We start from the raw sequence: 20,687 nt of genomic DNA, 5'->3' as shown, positions 1-20,687 counted from the left end.
CGGATTAGGAAGTCTAATCTGAACTTGCTACTCCGTGCCGCGTGTAGCCGCGCGGCACGGGGTTCGAACTAGCCGGCATTTAAAAATGGCGCCGGCCGGCTTCGTGCAAATGAAGCCCGGGAAATTCAAATCCCAGGCTTCATTTGCAATTGCGGATGACTACATTACCCCCACTAGTTCGAACTAGCGGGGTAGTGTAGACATACCCTTATGGATCAGAATCTAATTCGGTTTCAGAGAACATGGATTCCCTGACTTCTTCTAAAAGAGAGCTGCAACAGCTGTTAGCCCCAGGGCAGCTGAAGCAGCAGCTGGGGTTGGGTCAGCACCCCTGGGGCTGGAGAAGTGGTGGCATTGGAGCAGTGGGCCATCAGTATGCCTCAGGTATGCAGGAGCAGTGATTGAGGTTGGGTTAGTCCTTCTGGCATTGGAGGAGCAGTAGCTGCCATCCCTCAACAGAATTCCGACTATTAGTTTCCCATCTCTCCCCCAGAGTGTTTAGTAAAAATCAGGGGCAGACGGCAGTCAAACTAAAATGTCAGAAATCCTGTATTTTACTAAAAAGACAGAATCGTAACCTAAATGATGGCTGGGTTTTAAAAAATGCTTTGATACATGCTCGTGTATGTTGAGGGCATAATTGAGCCCTCAATCTTGTATTGAAATCCTATATCACGTTAACACCAGTCAGCCTTGGTGGAATGGGAGGGGAAAAAATTCCATTTTGACTGGCCCTACCTAAAAGTTCTCCTAATTGGTAAACTATGAATATTTGTAGGGTGACCATCAACATATTATGTAAGAGCTGGCATTTCTGCTCATTTTTAGGAGCGGTAGTCTTCTTCATCAGAATGATTTAGATGATAAAAGTTTAAAAAAAAAAAATTCTCCAGAGATTCCTAAATGTTGTATGTGTGATAGAAAAACATCTAGAATAAGACTAGTAGAATCTGAATCTGCAACTGAGTGAGTTATAAATAAACTGGTGTCCTTTTAATGGTGATGTAATTTTGATTCACTGAAGTGCCTGTGATTTAAATTGCGTAGTTTTGATGTTCATTCAAGTTTTGGTGCATACCTTATTAAAACATGGCTTTTATTTTAGTGTTACCTTTCTTACCAAGTATTGAATGCTGTAAGTTCTCCGGTGAACGTATGTTGCTGAGGGTATGAAAATGTCTGTGTAGCATAATAAATGTTAGCATTTGGTGATTGGAGAATTATATTGGATTTACTATATAGTTTTATTTGTTTGAATATGTTGGATGCTTAGGGTATGCATGTTTTGTTGCAGTGTTAGTTCAAGTTAAATGTAACATATTATGTAGCACAGGTAGTTAGCACATATGGTGAAGGACCACTCTAGAGAGTTGTCCATTAATACTGCTGCAGTCATAGGACAAAAATGGGGTTAAAGCAATAAGTCATTGTCTTTGTTCATTCTTTGATTAATGCTCTGTGTGGCTTGAGAGCTTCTCTTTTACCAACAGAACTTGATCCAATAGAAGGGAGGACCTCATCTACCTTGTCTAATATCCTGGGATCAGTAAGGGTAGAACTACTGTTTCGGTGAGAGAATCATTGCAGAGTACTTGCTTGCCCAGTCAATTGTATCTGCCGCTTGACTGGCAAGCAAGTACTCTGCAATGATTCCGTGAAAAGTGATTTGTTAATCTCATATTAGACTTAGTTCCTCATTGCCGCCTTTATTGCTGTGTGCCTGCTGTCACCATGCAGCTGACAGTTAGAACCCTGCCACCTCCTGGTGAGGGATTGGGGGGTGGAGTGGAAGGAGAGCCTGAACCCAGGCTAGCTTCTGGTGAACAATTGAAGTAGGGGGGAAGAAGAGCTTTGGTGGCTAGGCTCTGGCTGTCCTCCTTTCCTCTGCTTGCTGAGTTTGCCTGACCCTTGTTCACAAGCCCCAGTCTACCTGGGCTAGCAACCAGAGCTCTTTAAAAAAGCAGAGCTTGTACCTCCCTTGGGAGGTCTTCTCTGTAGTTTGAGAACTACAGATCTAGAACACTCAATATTCGCTATTTCCATAGCACATTTCATAAATGCAGATATTCTTGTACTTCTGAAGCACTGACTTTAAGACCTTCAGCAGTCATATCTGATACCATCCCAGAGACAAAAAATTAGAGAAGGAAACCGGTCCAAAAGTAACTAGACCAAATCCATATAGTCTTTCCCAAACACCCCTCAACTCTGTCACCTGACAGGGGCGCTTTGATTTCGATTTTAGCATCTGGTGGCTTTCAGGATTTACTATCTCAATTAGCTGATACACTAGAACTTGAGACAACATTAACTGAAGAGAGAGCCTATAAGGTAGATAGAATAGCCAGGCCTTTATAAGAGTACCCTAGAATCATCTGTAAATTCATGGTTGATCCATAGAGAAAAGATATCCAATGTCACAAAGAAGCTTTGAGTGATTTGTTACTCACCCATTATCAGGAAGACCAGTAGTTTAAGGGGAAGCTAGTCAGTTCACTCATTGGGAGTAACTTCAAAGGATAAATATCCTGAGAGGCTGTTTCTTTGGTAAGAATGAGGAGTCTTAACCGATTTAATTGGGCAGATTTATTTGTGCCCTCTATCTGGTAAGAAAGCCCATTCTACCTCACTTCAGTTATGTATAGCAAATTACAGAACATGATTTGAAGTATGAATTGTTGACATGGGACAAAGAATTTTCTTTTTCTCAACAAACTTCCTCAAGCTGAAACGCACAGTTTAAAAAAGTTGTTGTTGCTGATAAACTGGTAAAAAAGACAGTGCTCCCTGCGGTTCAGTCCCTGCAACTCAGTTTATGGCCTTTACAGAGACAATCTGAAGGACATTGTTGCTGTAAAATATAGATATTCCAAGAAAGATGGAGAGTATAGTTGAGGACATGCCTTTCAAAGGTACTGACTTGTTGAGAAATTGTATAGACATGACCTTGCATTCTTTAAGTGACTGCAGGGCTATGTGGAAGTAATTAGAAATCCCTACTGTAGCCTCTGGGCGGAAACTTTGTAAATACCAGTCCCATATTTAGAAGAGAGCACCTACCTACTGCTAATAGCTGTCTACCATTTAACCCTCTGAGAAAGAAGCCTGGTTTCTCCCACAGGAATCCACCACCTTCTATAGGCAACAACTCTCCAGTATAGTGTTCTGTACAGCAATTTGGCATGAAATTTGAGTGTCACATCCAAACCAGACAGTCATCCCTGAATCTGACCTTCAAATGTCATCTCCTACAGAAATAACTCAACCACTGATAGATGGGTACTTATTTCTAAAGGGTATTCTGTCTAATTCTGCTTCCTTTTCCTCTGCCTTTTCAACCTTTCTCACAAGAATCAACTGAAAGAGGAGGTAGTCTTCCAGATCTGTCTTAGATGAAGTGTCTATGGAATTCGGAGGAAGAAATTTCTACTCCTAATATTTCCTTATTCTGGGAAAAGGAGGAAGCCTTCATACTGTGTTGCTCTGAGAAGGCCAACCAATGCATATACCTCAGATTCAAGATGGTAATGATACCTAGCATTTCATCTTTACAAGATTGATTAATGGCTTTTGACCTCCAAGATGCATATTTTCATAGTGTGATCCCTCAAGACTACACAATGTCCCTATTTTTTCAGAGATTTAGGCTTGATGGTGAACTGCAGTAAATCTTCCCTTCAGCTACTCAGCTGATACAGGTTGGGGCTTTAATAGACACTAAATTGGCAAGAGCATATGTTTACAAGGACATTTCACTCTATACAGTTATCTCCTGGTCACTCAGTCTTGAGTTGTCTAATACTCAGATCACGTGCCTACGTGCATTTCCATGATGGAGCTATTGAGACTTATGGACTGAGACTCATACATGTTCCGTGAGCTTATCTCATACTCTGACATCAACAAACTGTTGCATAGGCAGTGCATAGAGGTGTACCTTTTCTCACTCTTCCACGACAGTGATCACAGATGTTTAAAGGGTAAAATGTTGGTGCACTCTTAAAATACTCGGATACAAAGAGTTTAATATCAAGAGGAGATACATGACTTCATATAAATGTTGGAACTTAGGCAATCAGGCTTTGCAGACTAGTCTCACACACTCTCAAATACCATGTGTATGCAGTTCATTAGGTAAGGAGGACAGTGTTCACTCATTGCCAATGTGTTGCAAAGCAATCAAGTTTTGGAATTTGTGCCTGATGCATGGGATAACCCTTTACCCACCAGGTTTTGAGAATGTCCCAGATGAGCTCAATGGACATCTGTATGTATTCACAAGTGGTTCCTCAAAACATCTGTCCTTATTCCAATATGTCACTAGTGGGATACTGTCATCATAGACATATTTGGTGCCAAAGAGAACATAGTGCCTAGAAGTCTACTGCTGAGCATGTATGAGTTGAAGATATTTATATAGGATGCTTTTCTCATATCCTAGAAACGGGGCCTTCTGTCTGCACCAATAAAACAGAATGCCATACAGACTCTACTGAACTTCCATTTGGCCCATTCAATTCTGACTGATCTAAGTTACATATCCGCTCAACCCCTGATGTACACTGTAATTTCCCAGACATACCATAGAATCGGAATAAAATTTTCTACTCTGATTTAAAGTTATTACACCTGACATCCTGGATGGTGGTTGGTTACGTGCCACGAGAAGAGTGTTTAACACAGGTTTGAGAGATTACTGCAGAGCAGCTTTCTCTAAAGAGAACCCTGTTCCTCCAAATAAAATTGATTCTCAATAAGGGCTGCTTAGAACAATATGGATCTTCTGAAGGCTTCTATTCCCAAGATTCTTGACTGTTCTACAACAAAGATCTCAGGGCTCTCTAAGGGTATGTCTACACTACCCCGCTAGTTCGAACTAGCGGGGGTAATGTAGTCATCCGCAATTGCAAATGAAGCCCGGGATTTGAATTTCCCGGGCTTCATTTGCATGAAGCCGGCGGGCGCCATTTTTAAATGCCGGCTAGTTCGAACCCAGTGCCCAGTGCCGGGCTTCATTTGCAATTGCGGATGACTACATTACCCCCGCTAGTTCGAACTAGCGGAGTAGTGTAGACATACCCTTATTCAGTCAGAGTTCACTTTGAAAAATTTTCAGCACACCACCTTCCAGTTTAGTTGTATTGTGTTCTCTTACCTAGTGCTCTTTAAAAGAATTTATCACATTCTGCCCACAAGTTAGAGAGCTGACTTCTTCCTAAAATCTCAACAGTCATGAAAGGTCTTCTGAAGTTCCCTTTTTAAGTGCTCTCTTTACACTGTTGTTCTCAAGACTTTTTTTTGTGCGGACATTACATCAACAAGAAGGATTAGGGACTCCCAAGTGTTTGTATTTTCTCTCCCGATGCAGTAATCCACAGATTAAGTGGTGTTATGGTCTCCTAAATTTATTCCCAAAATTGTTTGAATTTTACCTAAACCAATCCTCTTTTCTTCCTGTTTTCTTTTGAGAATCCCACTCCACTTGAGAAATAGTGTGTTCTGGGTGTTGCAAAGGCCTTCTATTATCTGACTAGACACTCCTCTTCATCAAAGTAGTTAAGGGACAAGCTGTTTTGTCATAGAGAATATCTAAATATATAGAAATACACCATGTAATCTGTTATTAAATTACTAGTATTCTTTGTCTTGTCTTCTGGGTTCATTCTACTAAGAACCCAGGCTGCTGCCTTTTCATGTTTCAGAAAACCTTGCTTTTGTGAAATGTTATGCTATGGACCTGGCCTCCAGGTCGGAGAGAGAAATTGGGATTACATTTTTACATTCATTCTTCAGCTAGTGGTAATTAAGAATCTTCAGTGCCCTCCTTCCAGATGGAACACTGCTTGCTAGTCACCTGAAATGGGATTCACATGGGCAAATAACAAAAAAATAACCTTACAATAACTGGTTATTCAAGATGTTTTGCCATGTGCATCTCATGACCATTCCTTTATCCCTGATTCTTCAATCTTACCTTACTAGGATTCTGAATCAGTGAGGGAATTGAGGGATGGCTATGACTACTTTACCCTTTTTGCCCTAGGGTATGCTGCAGACACACCTGTGGCCACGACAGATGCTATGTAAATATTCTGATATTGTGGACACAGAAAAAATATCTTGTGCAGTTGTATGAGCATTGGATACACTCACCCAGGAACCTACCCTGCAACAAACCCTGTTGCCAACGTTGTCCACATATCTATACAAGTGACACCCATCATAGGACCTAACCACATCAGGGGCTCGTACAACTGCACATCCTAATGCGATATATGCTATCAAGTGGTAGAAATGCCCCTCTGCCATGTATATTGGCCAATCTGGAAAAGGATCAACGGACACAAATCAGACATCAGAAATGGTAACACACAGAAGCCTGTATGGGAACATTTTAACCTGCCTAGTCATTCCAATTATGGATTTAAAAGTAGCCATTCTTCTACAAAGGAATTTCACTAAGCAATTACAGAGAGCTATGAATCAAAAGCTATGAATGGGATACTTCCAGCCTACCTAGTTAGCCTCAATAACATAGGTCCTACAATTGATAATTACTACTTCTTGCTGTTATATGCATCTTGGATTCTGTTAGAATAGAATTAACTCATATGATAGAAGTGGATTTTGCCCACAGAAGCTCGTGATTCTGTATATTTTTGTTAGTCTCTAAGGCAGCATAGGATTACTTGATATTATTTTATATTACTAATTTTTCTTTTCTGTTGTGAAAACAGCATTTAAAATATTTTGGAGTTAATTTAAAAAAAATCTATTATGCAGTGTTGTAGCTATGTCAGTCTCGGGGTATTAGAGAGACAAGGTGGATGATGATACCTTTTATGGAACAACTTCTGTTTGAGAGAGACAAACTATTGAACCTACACAAAGCTCTTCCTTAGGTCTGGGGTGACGCGAGGCTGTAATTTTACATTTATTTGAGGGCCCATTCACATAAGGGTAAGCATTTTACAAACATCTCATAGAGACAGTCCAAGTCCCAAAGAGCATAAATGTTAATTATACTCACTTTAGCGCTCTTTCTAGTGTCTCAGCAGAATTGGATTTATGCTTGAAAATCAAAATCTAGCCCATATATAGATCTCAATACTTCTAATTCACATTGATAATAGTAAAGAAAGAGCCTTGACTGTTGAAATGCGAAAGCTGCCTTTTATCAACCAAATTAACTAAGCATGCCCAAATACCACTTGAAACCAGTTACTCAACCAAAAAATCTCCTCAGCTGTATTCTGTCCTGAGTGAATCTTGACAACAGGTTGGACCTCCCTTGTTCAGCACCCTTGGGACCTGACCTGTCCCTGATGAGGGAATTTGCCGAGCATGGGGACGTTCCTTGCCACTGGCTTCTGAGGATGGTTCTCCTCCCTGCAGTTGGCTCTGTTCCAGCCCCACTGCCACTGGGCTCCAGCCTGCTGGGGCTCCCCAGTTGCTGCGGCCCTGCTTCTCCCCTGCCTGACTGGAGATCATTGGGGACAGGGCTTGCCGGCTGCCCCACTTTTGCCACTCACCAGTCCTGCTGCTGCTCCACCCAGCCAGGGCTCCCCAGGGATGGAGCTCCCTAGCCTCTATGGCACCGCTTCTCCCCTGCCCAACTGGGGATCCCTGCTGAGGATAGGGGCTTACCGGTCCCACTGCTGCCCTGCCCAACCAGAGCTCTGTGACCCTGTTTCTCCCGTGCCGGACTGGAAGTCCCTGGGGGCGTGGTTTGCGCTCCTGGGCACTGGGGCTTACTGATCCTAAAACATCCGTGGTCCTTCTGGTCCACAGATGCTGCTGGACCAGAGAATCAAAGATTTTGGTTAACAGGTTATACTAATGTTTTTGACAATCGGTATTGCAGTTTTAATACAGCCAGTGCAACAAAAAAACATCCTGTTCTAGGCTTGAAAATCTGTTGCTTCTTTTTTTACCTGTCTGAGCATAAAACTACTTTCTTTTCCCTCCCTCTCTCTAGGAAATTTCCGAGTAAAGCAGATGTTGCTTTGTGCACTGGTATCTCAAGGTTTTCCAAGTTACTTTGTTCTGTACCTGTTGGCAGGAGGAATGTAAACCTTGATGAATGCTGGAGGAATTGACTAGACATTCAGTTAACAGGTAAGAATGAATTCTCCTGGTTTGGGGAAGGTTTAATGGGAAGGTAAGCTGAAATCTTTCCTTGGTGACTTGGTAACAATCTTTGTTGTTCATTTGTTTCAACTTGAACTTGACTAGATTTATAACAAGACATTATCTTTGAGTAGTGTCCTTATAAATGCCTCATTATAGGTTGTGTTCAACACCTCTTTTCTGGCACCCTTGGAACCTTACCGGTGCCAAACCAGAGAATTTACTGAACCATGAGAGGTCAATATTGTCTAATAACTCTTCCACTGCTTCCTGGGATCTTAGAACACATTTAGGGGTAAAAATAAAGCTAAACAACAGCACAGAAAAGTGAGAGGCAGGACTGGTGGTTGTAAATAAACTTTATGGTACCACAGGCAATTTAGCCACACCCATGATATGTAGACATCCAGCTAACTAAAATCATGCTGGACCACAGATGATGCTGGATTGGAGAGTGCCAGACTAGAGTGTTTCAACGTATTGGAGATTTTTGGTAGCAGCCTTCTTTGAGCCCTTACATGTACTCTCCCACCTTCCTGGTTTGTGAGGTCATCTTGCACTGCATTGGTGAAACCTCCCCACTTCCTTCTCAACTGCCTTTGGCCTCCAATGGAGCAAGCAGTTGTCTCTTTCTTATGCGTATCATTAACATAAATAGCAGTTGTTTTTGTTTTTGTTCTCCCTAGTAGTGTTTCCTTTTTTTACTCTGGGGGGGAAAAAGCCAAGGAAAGAGAGAAAAGTTTATATTTTACATCCTCTCTGGGGACATCTTCCCACTCTCCTCTCCTCACCATATTTGGAAGAATTAATTTTTATTTTTTTTTCCAGTTTAAAACAGAGGTGAAAGTAAGCTGTTGTGCCCCAGTGCAGCACTCTGGCAAGTAGCCAGGTGGCTGGGACATTTGACTACTAGGAGAGGGCACTCCCAACCCAGCTCTTGGCTTCCTGCAGTGCTAGAAGTAGGCAGCCAAGTAGATTAGGGAGACTGCTGAGGGCGCACCCTGTCTGGGACTCCCTCAGCCCTGAGCTCCCTATTGCCGCTGCCTTTTCGGAGGGGAAGGGGGCGGAGTTGGAGAGGCTCTAGCTACACTTAGTCAGTTGCTGTGTGTGTGGTTTTTTTTTCTTCCTGTTTGCTGTGACTAGGGAGTGAGGGCAAAGTACTACAGAGCTTGCTGTGTTCCTCTGCCCCACTCTTGGGCAGCCAGGAGTGAGGAACGTAGCAGGCTCTGCAGCCTTTTTCCCTCACTCCCTAGTTATGACACATAGGAGAAAACCACACAGCGACCGGGATAAGTGCAGCTGCAGGGCTTCCCCACTCCTGATGGCATCTTTGCCCCGCCCCTCCCCCCACTCCTACAGCCCCCTAATTCCTTCCCCCCCCACACACACACTCCCAGCCTCCTGTTCTGAGCCCCTCCTCATACACTCTAACTCTGGCTCCTGCATTTCTGTCCCCAGCCCCCTGCTGCAATTCCTGTGCGGCCCCCCCCCAACCTCAACCTTCTTCCTTGAGCCCCCTCACACTCCACTCCACACTTACTTCTGACAGGTAGTGTCCTATGACAATCTCTCCCCTGTCCCCACTTTTTAGGACAGGGAGAAGGAGGTGGTTGGTGATACATTTCTTACAGGTACTGTTGTAAGTTACTTTTGCCCTTGGTTTAAAAAAAAAAAAAAAGAAGAAAGAAGACCTTTTGTCTGCATTCCTTCTTGCTAGAAATTGATATTCCTCTTGCCCATGGGTGTGCTCATCTCTCACAGCTCTAAGAGGTGCCTCGCGTGCAAGTAGTTCCTGAAACAGCTAGATATTCTCACTGAATCTGATGCCTCTGAGAGTCTTGCAGAAATGCTTCATCTGACCACAGCTAAAATGGCGCACTCGTGGGGACTGGGATCTGAAGTTAAAACTCCTTATGGGGAAGGCATTTCAGTCTCCAGAGGACTCTGGTATAGAAGGATCATCCCTGGAGGCTTTAACTTCAAAGAGTTATTTAAGAAAAAAAATCTTAGAAGATTCCCTCCTTAAAGATTTGTAAAAAGGGCTCAGAGTCATTGGCCAGCCAGAGGGGCTCTCCAGTGCATTCACCTCTGTACCCATAGCACCAGCAGCTCTGAAATTCTGTACTCAGAAGGCGGTGTGCTGTATTTCTACCCCCCCCCCCCATCCCGAACTGTGTTCCACCTGAGAAGCCAGGGCCACAAGCCCGTAGACAATGGTAAGATGATAAACAATTACCGCACCATCTCTAAAAAGTGGCACAGAGAACTTTTGGTACCAGCTGTGGAAAAAACTCCCATCAAGGGAGTGCTCTGCACCTTCCCAACAATTGGTAGTGACAATATTCCACAGACACTCCTCTGGGGTATCAAGTGAAGCTTTAGAATCCTGGTACCCAGGGAAAGACAATTACCATGCCATCTCTAAAAGAGTGGTACAGAGAGAACTTTTGGTACCAGGTGTGAAAACTCCCATCTAGGGAGTGTTACGCATCTGTTCTAAACCACTGTTACAGATTAAAAGTACCATGGATAAAAGTGCCAATCCTGCATAATACCAAGTGAGCTCAGGGTATCATGAACTCTGCTACCCTGGAGGATCTGGTGGTTGGGAAAGGATCACAATCGTCATTACTCAGTACCAGAGCCTCAATACCGAGGACATTAAGGCACCTGAAATCGCTCTTGGCATCCGGCTATATACCGCCAATACCCTATTCAATGCTGCCCTTATTCAGTGACAAGTCTGAGAGTAGCCTGGAGGAAGTAATTTTGCTGGCCCCTCGTCATGGCCCACCATCACAATACAATGATTCTCCTCAATTCCATCACACCAACCCATAATCGTGGTACCAGCCGCTGGTACCCTTCATCCATGCTTGCTCTTCCCACTGCCTTATTGCTATCTTTGGTCAATATATATATACACACACACACATTGTGGCTGTGCATTGTTGGGAGTCCACCTGATGAATTCTGGACAGCCAGGCTAGGCTGTAGGAGACCTTTAGCTAGAGGAGGAGGCTTTTTCAGAACCGGAAGAAGGGCTTGAAGAGGAAGCTAGCTCTCCAAAAGACTTATCTCCATCAGATGAGATTGTATTGCCTCGCCTCTTCCTTCTCCAACTCTGAGGCTATGTCTATGCTGCCAGTTTTTGCTGTCAGAGTATGGAAATGAAGCACCGATTAACATATTGTCACACTTTATTTGCATAATCTGAGCCATTTTTGCGCAAAAACAAGCTCTGGGCCAGTTCCTTTTTGCACAAAAAACCCTTTTTGCACAAGATCCTTTTGCAAGGTTTTTAAAAAGGGTGGTTTGTGCAAAAAGGAAACGGCCATGCTGCTTGTTTTTGTGCAAAAACCCCTTGCACAAAAATGGCTTGACTAGATTATGCAAATGAAGCACAACAATATGCTAATCAGCATTTCATTAGCATATTCAGTGTAGACAAAGCCTAAGTGATGATTTAAAGAACTTTCTGGATCTTGTCCAGAGGGTGGTAGATGAGCTGCAGATTCCCGTACAGGAGGTGGCAGACATACATCATGAGTTGCGGGATATATTCTTCACAACTCCTCTTCATTCAGAATTTACCCTTCCCCAATTAATGTGGAGATTTTAGATCCTATCAAAGTCATCTGACACCAGCCTCCATTTCATGAACCAGCAGCAGATCTACCCTCAAAAAAGCAATAGGAATTCCCTCTTCCTCTCAATCGCTTCCAAAGTGGCTGACTTCTTGTTTCAACATCTACAACCCAACTGCATAGTAGTGGATATGGCTAATGCATGAAGGAAGCAACATAATAACAACTCTACCACATACAATTGGGTATGGCAGGATGATGGATTTGTCGGAGACATTACTATTAGAGTTGCAAATTATCAGATTTATGGTCAAATACCATTTTATTAATTATGGGAAATTCAGTGTGTTTCTGGAACATTTACTGGAGACACAAATGTCGCAATTTCAGGCCATCCTTGAAGAGAATCCGTTAACAAGCAGACTGGTTCTAGAGACAACAGTGGAAGGAGCTGATACAGCAGCTTGCCCAGTCTTTGAGACTGGTACTGAGGTAAGCTTCGCCTTTTTGACTTCCAACTTGAAGGGCCCAAACTCTTGGCAGAGAAGACAGATTCTTTGCACACCATCCTGAAGGATTTCTTGACCACATTATGCTCCCTAGGAACTACATTGCAGTATTAAAGAGTTGCATCTTTGGGCCACACAATAGCTACCATCTCAGTGCTGTTGTGAGCTGCAGTGTAAGAGAAGAGGGGCTCAAAAGCACTTTGCACCACCCAGTTCACTACCTCTAGAACCACTTCTTGCAAACATTTTTGGTGGGTTGGTTGAGGACCTAAACAATTCTACCTTGCAACGTCAGCTACCCTCTACTTACCTGTCAGCTTCCTTCAGAAGACATCTGGTACTGTTTATTGCATTTGTTCCACTTCTGACAGATGGGTCCTGGTGATTAATTTGAAGTTATGCCATTCGATTAATGTCTCTTATTCTAACCCTCCTTTCCTATCCTGCTTCAGAGACCCTTCTTATGCAAACCTACTTCGTTAGGAAATCTCTATATTTTTTTAATGCTATTGAACCAGTCCTGGTGCAACTCAGGAACAAGGGGATGTACTCCTATTATTTCCTCATACCTAGTGTGAAGGGAGGGTGGAGCCTCATTCTATATCTAAGGTCTTTAAATACAAAGAAGCCCCAAACTTTCAAGATCGTCACGACAGCAGCAATTATTCCATCTTTAGAGCCTTGAGATTGATTTCCAGTCCTTGACTTACAAGATGTCTATTTCCACATCTCAATACAAGCATCGTACGCAAGATTTCCTGCACAGCTACAAAGTTCATTGCAAAAGACCTTTCTTCTTTTGGAGCTAAGGGCTGGCAGGAACATCTGCCTTTTATTAAGAACACCCACCCAAAGGTCATGTTGGATTTAATCTGACCTGTATATTTTACATAAATCACCAAGGAAATCTCAGATTTCCCTCCCTCTGCAAGGAAGCACTCAAGCTTGGAAATGATGCATTCAACACAATGACATCTCAGCTATCTATCTTGCAGGTGTACATAACATAACAATGTTTCTTTAAACTCCAGGGTTTGTGGCTCTCAAAGAATGAGATAATGTTGTCTCGTAGGGTCAGAGGTATCCTGATCAACTCTAGGAGACCTGATACGAGACGGACTTATCTGCAGAAGTGGGTCTAGTTCGAAGCCTGGACTGCAGCTCAACCATGGGATCCACTCAGGCAGGGATAGTGGACATACTAGACTACTAGAGTATATTCTCCATCTGTGGGATACAGGCCTATCAAATAGTTCCCTCAATATACACTTGGCAGCTATCTCCGTGCTACACCCCACCTATACAGGGGTATTATGTTTTTTCTCATCCGTGTGTAAAGAGATTCTGGAAAGGGATACAGAACCTCTATCCACCACAGAGACACCCAGTACCAAGCTTGAGTATTGGCTATAAAAACGTCATCTGATTCATAAACACAAGGGGTGCATCTAGACTGGCAAAAACTTGCCAGCTGTCTACACTGGCTGCTTGAATTTGCGCAAGAACACTGACTTTGTAATGTACAAAATCAGTGCTTCTTGTGCAAATACTTTGACGCTCCCGCTCGGTGGGAAAAAGCCCTCTTGCGCAAGAATACTTCCTCAAGAGGGCTACTGTAAACAGGGAAGAACTGTTTTGCGCAAAAAAGCCCTGATGGCTAAAATGGCGATCGGGGCTTTCTTGCACAAAATCGCGTCTAGACTGGCCACGGATGCTTTTACACAAAAGCACTTTTTGTGCAAAAGCATCCGTGCCAATCTAGATGTGCTTTTGTGGAAATACTTTTAATGGAAAAACTTTTCCGTTAAAAGTATTTCTGCAAAATCATGCCAGTCTAGACGCAGCCAAGGAGTTTCTACAAATCCTTTTACCTCATGTGTAAATGGTACTATCTCCCAACTTCCAGACTGCCTTAATCAAGGAAACCTGGCTAAAGCTGAACCTAATTGTAAGGCTGATTATGGTAAAAAGAGGAAGTGCAATAAAGAACTTACCTTGTCAGTAATGTCTCCTACTGTTGAGGGTCACTACCTTCAGATTGCCAAATCATTGCACAGTCTTGGGTCTTACATGGGACGTCTAAGGGCTTGTTGGATGCCCAAATATTCATGGAGGCCACAAATGCACACTTTGTGCACCCCTCCTGTCTGATCACAGCAGTATATGCGTTTGTGATGGGTTGATTATTGCAATTTGTATCTGAGCATGAAGCCATAAATCTTGAAAAAGCTTGAACTAGTACAAAATACAGCAACAGCCTGTGTGCTTAGCAACAGAGATCATATCAGTGCTGAATTTTTTTTGTATTGGCTCCCCACTGAAAACACTATTTATTTCAAGGTTCATTTCAAGGCTGTCTGTGCTATTGAATCTAGCTACCTAAATCTCCTGCTCTATCATGGTGTCATGCAGTAATCACAATTAAGGCACATGTTTATGGCCCCAGATTAAATTGGTTTTAAAGGCATATTGGATTTTAACAATTCCCCTCCTAGCTTCAGTGTAAAGCAGATTAAGGTTGATTGGGTCCCTTAACTATGCACCCCATAACTATGCATTAACTAGGTTAATGTGTTTTGGTTTCCTTTTCATGTAACATTTTAACTTTGAATTTCCTGATTTTTATGATGCTTGTTTTTGCCATAATTATAACTTTCTTGTGCTGATGCACAGCTAACCATAGTTATATGTTAAACTTTGTCTGGGAATTTCCTCAGCTTTTTAAAAACTGAAGTCCCAAATAATAAACACAGAAAGCGTCCAGACACTATTTGTCAAGATTTGAAGATATGTAGTATGAACATAAATTGTCAAAAATAAAAGAAAGAAACTTAAGGTAATTCACTGGTGCACCAGATCAGGCAAAGCACACTAATCAGTGAGGCTGGTTTCATTGCAATGTCAGAACAGTACAAGGCAGCAGAAGCATACTGGTGAATATCTCCTTAATTTAAGTTGTATAAAGTAGGAGGATACAGAGAATCCAGTTCCCAAGCCACAACTATTCAGGATTTTAAGGGCTCTTCCAACACATGTACATCAGTTTCCTCTGCAGTACCACAGAGAGCCTTTCAGATACAAATACCCAAACTAGCATGTGACTTACAGAATCTTTGAATAAAAGTGACAGTCATGCCAAATAATTTATCCTTGATTGTTCTTGACATATGAATCTCTCTCCTACTGTCCTTGCAACCAATAAAATTAGACTGTGTAAAATGGCTGTATAGGAAGTGATAGTTCAAGTTCTTTTTCATGTGGATTCTATTCTAGGTGTGTACATACCCATACAGACTGTTTTGAAATTGTTTGCCTTAGCAGTATCTTTAGGTCCAGCCCTGGTTTCCTCTGGAGTCCTGCACTGATGTTGTGTATATGAGGCACCGCTGGCCCTACGCTCTGTTACTTCTTACTGCCCATGTTGGATGGTTGGCACACCTTTTTTTCTTGTGTTTGCAAGTGTCATAGCAATTTCTTTGTGTTTCATTCTATATAGTTCTCAATACATAGTGGTTTTTATATACAGGCAGTCCCCGACTTACGCGGATCCGACTTATGTCGGATCCGCAGATACGAACGGGGCTGCCCCAGAGTACATGGACTGCGGGACCTCGCGGTCCTGCCGCCCGTGTACTCTGGGGCTTTCTCTGCGTCTCCCTGGTCTGCAGACCAGGAAGACGCAGAGCAAAGCCGCGGAGGGGCTCGGGCAGCTCAGGTGCTGCTCTGCTGCTGGCTTCCCTGCGGCTTTGCAAAGCTGCGGGGGGGCTCGGGCAGCGAGGCAGCCCAGGCGCGCCTGGACTGCTCCGCTGCTGGCTTTCCCACGGCTTTGCAAAGGAGCAACCCAGCAGCACCCCAGCTGCTCTGCCCCAGGCGTCCTGATTTAGCCGCTGCTGAAACTGACCAGCGCTGACTACAGGAAGCCGGAGGCAGAGTTGCTCTGCCCCAGGCTTCCTGGAATCAGCCGCTGATCAGTTTCAGCAGCAGCTGACTTGGGGGCGCTTGGGGTTCTTAAGTTGATTCTGTATGTAAGTCAGAACTGGCGGTCAGTTTCAGCAGCTGCTGAATCTGGACACCAGTTCCGACTTACATACAGATTCAACTTAAGAACAAACCTACAGTCCCTATCTTGTACGTAACCCGGGGACTGCCTGTATCTCAATAACTATAATTGTTTCTCTGTAATATCATAGCAGCTGGTGATGATGGAGAATAATAGTTTTGCTCTTCTTTGGTGCCTTTCATCAAAGATCTTGAAGTATTTTACAAGCACTTTTTAGAGGACAGCATTTAAACCCATCAACATTTGTGTAACACCAATGGTCCTGTATTTATCTTCACAGTATGTCAAGTGACCAGAATGCATAATATTAAAAGAAAAAAAATCAACATGCATGGTGGCAAAAAAATTGGATAGCCTTGTATAAAAAGCACATTATAACACATTGGGAATGCAATAAAAGATTACTTTCAGAGAAGTATAGTTTAAAAAAATTAAGCAGTTTTGCCATTTTAAAAACTGTATTTTTTGCTGAAACATCCTAAAAAATGTTCAGTTACATCTGAGATGGGAAACATGCACAATTTCAGCCCATGTTTGGCAAACATATCAGAAAATAGGGGCTTTCTAATGTAAAGTGATAAGCAACTTAGCTATAGGCCTTATTACAATCTTTTCCTTTAATACATTTTTGCACAAAATCCTAAATGCCCCCAAGCAATAATCTAATATTTTGAATATTCTGAAGTATAAAATTAAAAAAAACAACAACTTTTGTAATACACAATCCTGATGGTTTGAGAGACAAGCATACTTTGCGGGGGGGGGGGGGGAAATCCACTAAGTTACTTTTCACAAAAACAGTCACTTTCTCCTTTTAAGTAGGATCATTAAAACTGATGGTCCAGCATTCATCTAAGTCAGCTCTTCAGGAACCAAACTCCTATTGGTGGGGAGCCTTACATGGACTGTACATCAGCATTTGAGGCTGTTGGCACTATTGTTCCAGTACAGGGTAATGGAACTACCAGTGCAAGGCCTCTTTTGAAGCACTGGTGTTCTTGAAGTGAGGGGATCAGCCACCGAGATTGCAGATGCTGTAACTCCATGTGATGTACCAGGGCATTTAAAGCTGATTTTATTAGCAATTATGGTAACAAGTGCAAAATTCTTTTTTCAGTGATAAATATCTATTGTAGTCCACAGAGGGATATAAATACATGTTCCATGCATCTGAAGCTGGACGATTTGAATGTAGTAGTATTCGTTGGTCCATGCATGAAAGGGCAGGGTAGACTGACCATTCCCTTAGTTGCTTCTCACCACCGAATGTTCTGAGACAGAGCTACTGGTATCATTTCATTATTCTTTAACACACTTCAGTCTCCCTCCCCCAACTAGGGATGTTAAATTTTGAGTAACTGACTAACTGAATAGTCAATGCAGTTTGCATTGACTTATATTAGTCAATAGGGCATCTGTGCCTTTGAAGTGTGGCAACAGCGCTAGGGTCCCCCTCTGGCTCTGTTCTCCCCATGGCATTTCAAAGTGGCAGTGCTGCCTGGAGCCCGGGGTCAGCTGGGGACTCCCCCTCAGACCCTTGGTTCCATGCAGCGCTGCCTCTTTGAAATGCCACGGGAAGCCTGCGTCAGGTTGCAAGCAGTGTTTCAAAGTGGCAGACGTGTGGAGCCTGGAGTCAACTGCTGCTTTTGAAACACCGTGGGAAGCCCATCGTCAGGCTCCTCTTGGCATTTCAAAGCGACAGTGCCCCATGGAGCCCAGGATCAGCTGGGGCCTTCCTTGCTGATTCCGGACTACGTGGAGCACTGCCGCTTTGAAACACTGTGGAGAGCCTGGGGACACCCCATCTGTCCCTGTGCTGCATGTGGTGTTTCAAAGTGGCAGCACTCTGTGGAGCCCAAGGTCTGGCCCCAGGCTCCATGTGACACTGCCACTTTGAAGTACCCCTTTTTGTTCCCCTCCCGCCCTGCCTGTTTCTGATAGAGGCAGCAAGTGGAGCGGATGGGGGGGACTAGTCTACTAGCCTGTTGACTATCCGATAAGCATTTGCTTATCGGTTAGTCGATTAGTTGTTCACATCTCTACCCCCAACTGTTTTAGCATTGTAGATAGTTGGGCCTTATCTACACTACTAAGTTTTTGTGATTTAAAACTGCTTTTTGGCGACAAACTGTGAGAGCGTAAATACCGTAATGTGACATTCATTGAGAAAAATGCCCAGTTTTAGCAATAAAAATCTTACATGCTTACGAGAGACTTTTTTCTTTTCCTCTTCCTTTGTTGATAGTGGTTGGGAATTGTTGGCTTACAAAGCTGCTTGTGCTGCTGCTCCCAGCAACTGAGGCTGTGGGAGAACTGAGGGGGAATCCCAAGATATGCAGGGATCTGCTCTGCCATCCCATAACACTGTAATGTGGGATACATAACAATATTTACCAGCACATTGTGCAGAAGCATTTTGATTGTGGGATTGTTACAGTGCACACAAGGTCCTGTTGTGAGCAGTCTGTATTCCAGGGACTGTGATTTTTGGATTCTCTCTGTGGGAAACTTGTGTCTGACCATGAATGAGAACTCCATGACGTGATGAAATTTTTCACCAATGAGATAATCCAACCAGGGATTTCGGTGCCTCCCCTACATCAGCAAATGTATTACATATTGCTCCAGAGAGAGTCTCAGTGCTCATTTCCAAGGCAATGGCTTTCATGGGAGAGCATAGTAAAGCCTTTCATCCTTCATCAATTATCTGGATTTTGGTTAAAAAAATCACACACAAAAAGTGAAGTTGTAAACCTAACTCTTTAGAAAGGCCATATCTCTGGCATTTTCGTAGCTCACACAGTAGAGATGTGAAGGAGTAGTTGACTACCCGATAAGCAGGAGCTTATCGGAGAGTACTATCGACTACTCCATCACCCCCTTGTCCCCCCACCACTTGGCACTCTTAAAGGGACAGAGAGGAGCCTGCTCTCTGTCCCCTGCTGAGTCTCAGGACAACCCTCACACTGCCACCCTGCATTTTTGAAAGGGACACAACAGAGGCAGCTAGCCCCCTCTCACATTGCCCCTCTGCTCTTTTAAGCAGGACACGGCAGTGGTAGCCGTCCCCCTGACCTCCCTTACGCTGCCCCTCTGTCCTTTTAAAGGGACATAGCAGCGTCAGCCTGTCTGCTTCAGGTCTGTCTCAGCATAAGCCTGAGAGAGATGTGTGTTTTGTTTTGTTTTTTTTTTTTTGGGGGGGGGGAAGCTGCCTCGGCTGCATCCCTCTTAAAAATGCAGAATGGCAGCCTGAGAGTCGTCTTCCTCTGTAGCATGGGGCATGGATCACTTGCTGGAGGATTCTCTGCATCTTGGGGTCTTTAAATCATCATTTGAGGACTTCAGTATCTGAGTTATAGGTGAGAGGATTATTCCAGGAGTGGGTGGGTGAGATTCTGTGGCCTGCATTGTGCAGGGGGTCATACTAGCTGATAATAATGGTCCCTTCTGACCTTAAAGTCTATGAGTTGTCCTGAGACCCAGCCGGGGACCAGAGAATGAGCCTTTGCCCATCGGCTCCTCTCTGTCCCTTTAAGAGTGCAGAGCAGCAGCATGAGCCAGAAGTGAGTGCTTAAAGCACCCTTCCTTAATGACTAGTCTCGTAGTTGATAAAGTCCATCGAATACTCAACTAGTAAATTAATCAATACTTGACATCCTTATCACACATCCTCATTATTGTGTTACAGTTGTTATGGTTAAATGAACTTCTGAATACGGAAGGTATTTATTACATAAAATTAAGATAATAATCTGGGGGTGGGGTTTTTAAAATTACCAGACATGCCTTTTAGAATATTAAGGGCAAAACACAGAAGTTAGTAACTTGAAATATCTAGTGTGAAATTGTCACAATACTACTGAATGAATAGCATTCAGTACTCTGCTTAATGAAAAAAAATTAGCTGAAAAGGTTTTCGTATGCAATATATGTGAGGATTGTATAATTAATAGGCAAAGTCTATGAGTACATTGAAGGTTTAATAATATAACATTGCAGGGACATGTTTTTACCTTGCAGCACAAGATAATCTGGTCTTAGAATGAAAGAGGAGACCATGAGTGTTTTTTTTTTTTTAAAAAAAAGGCACTTTAAATTAGAGCTTGAAGATAAATATTCCTTATTGTAAATTTCCACTTATTCACATTTCTTCCTACAGTAAATACTCCACCATTCATGCACCTGGCCCCTCAAGGATGATTACAGAAAACTCTGCCTTGATTTATCTGTTATTCAGATCTGACTGTATCTGCCTCCGGACAATATTATAGACCATTTTGGAAAAGGGTGGAGCTGAATTATGTCATTTAGTCCTAAAGAGTTTCTATCAACTCTGGCTTGACCCTTTGTTGAACTTGAAAATTTTGTGCTGAAGGGAATGGTAATGCAAACAAATGGCTT

General features: G+C 43.1%; 1 protein-coding gene across 3 annotated transcripts in view; it reads left to right on the top strand.

Annotated features, from left to right (window-relative positions):
* PPM1B (protein phosphatase, Mg2+/Mn2+ dependent 1B) overlaps positions 1 to 20,687 on the top strand; it is an 87,785-nt gene that overhangs the window by 24,000 nt on the left and 43,098 nt on the right. For 2 of the 3 annotated variants that reach the window (XM_006125464.5, XM_006125463.4), the window contains exon 2: positions 7,979 to 8,118. The gene's annotated coding sequence lies outside the window, so the exon portion shown is untranslated. Of the gene's footprint in view, positions 1 to 7,978; positions 8,119 to 12,107; positions 12,210 to 20,687 lie in introns of all 3 variants that reach the window. The other variant, XM_075925420.2, reaches the window with a different exon arrangement.

The sequence above is a fragment of the Pelodiscus sinensis genome, chromosome 3 (assembly GCF_052426305.1).
Source record: "Pelodiscus sinensis isolate ZL-2025 chromosome 3, ASM5242630v1, whole genome shotgun sequence".
Taxonomy (NCBI): domain Eukaryota; kingdom Metazoa; phylum Chordata; order Testudines; family Trionychidae; genus Pelodiscus; species Pelodiscus sinensis.
Note: the sequence above shows the minus strand (reverse complement) of the source record. Positions and strands in the feature narration are given on the sequence as shown.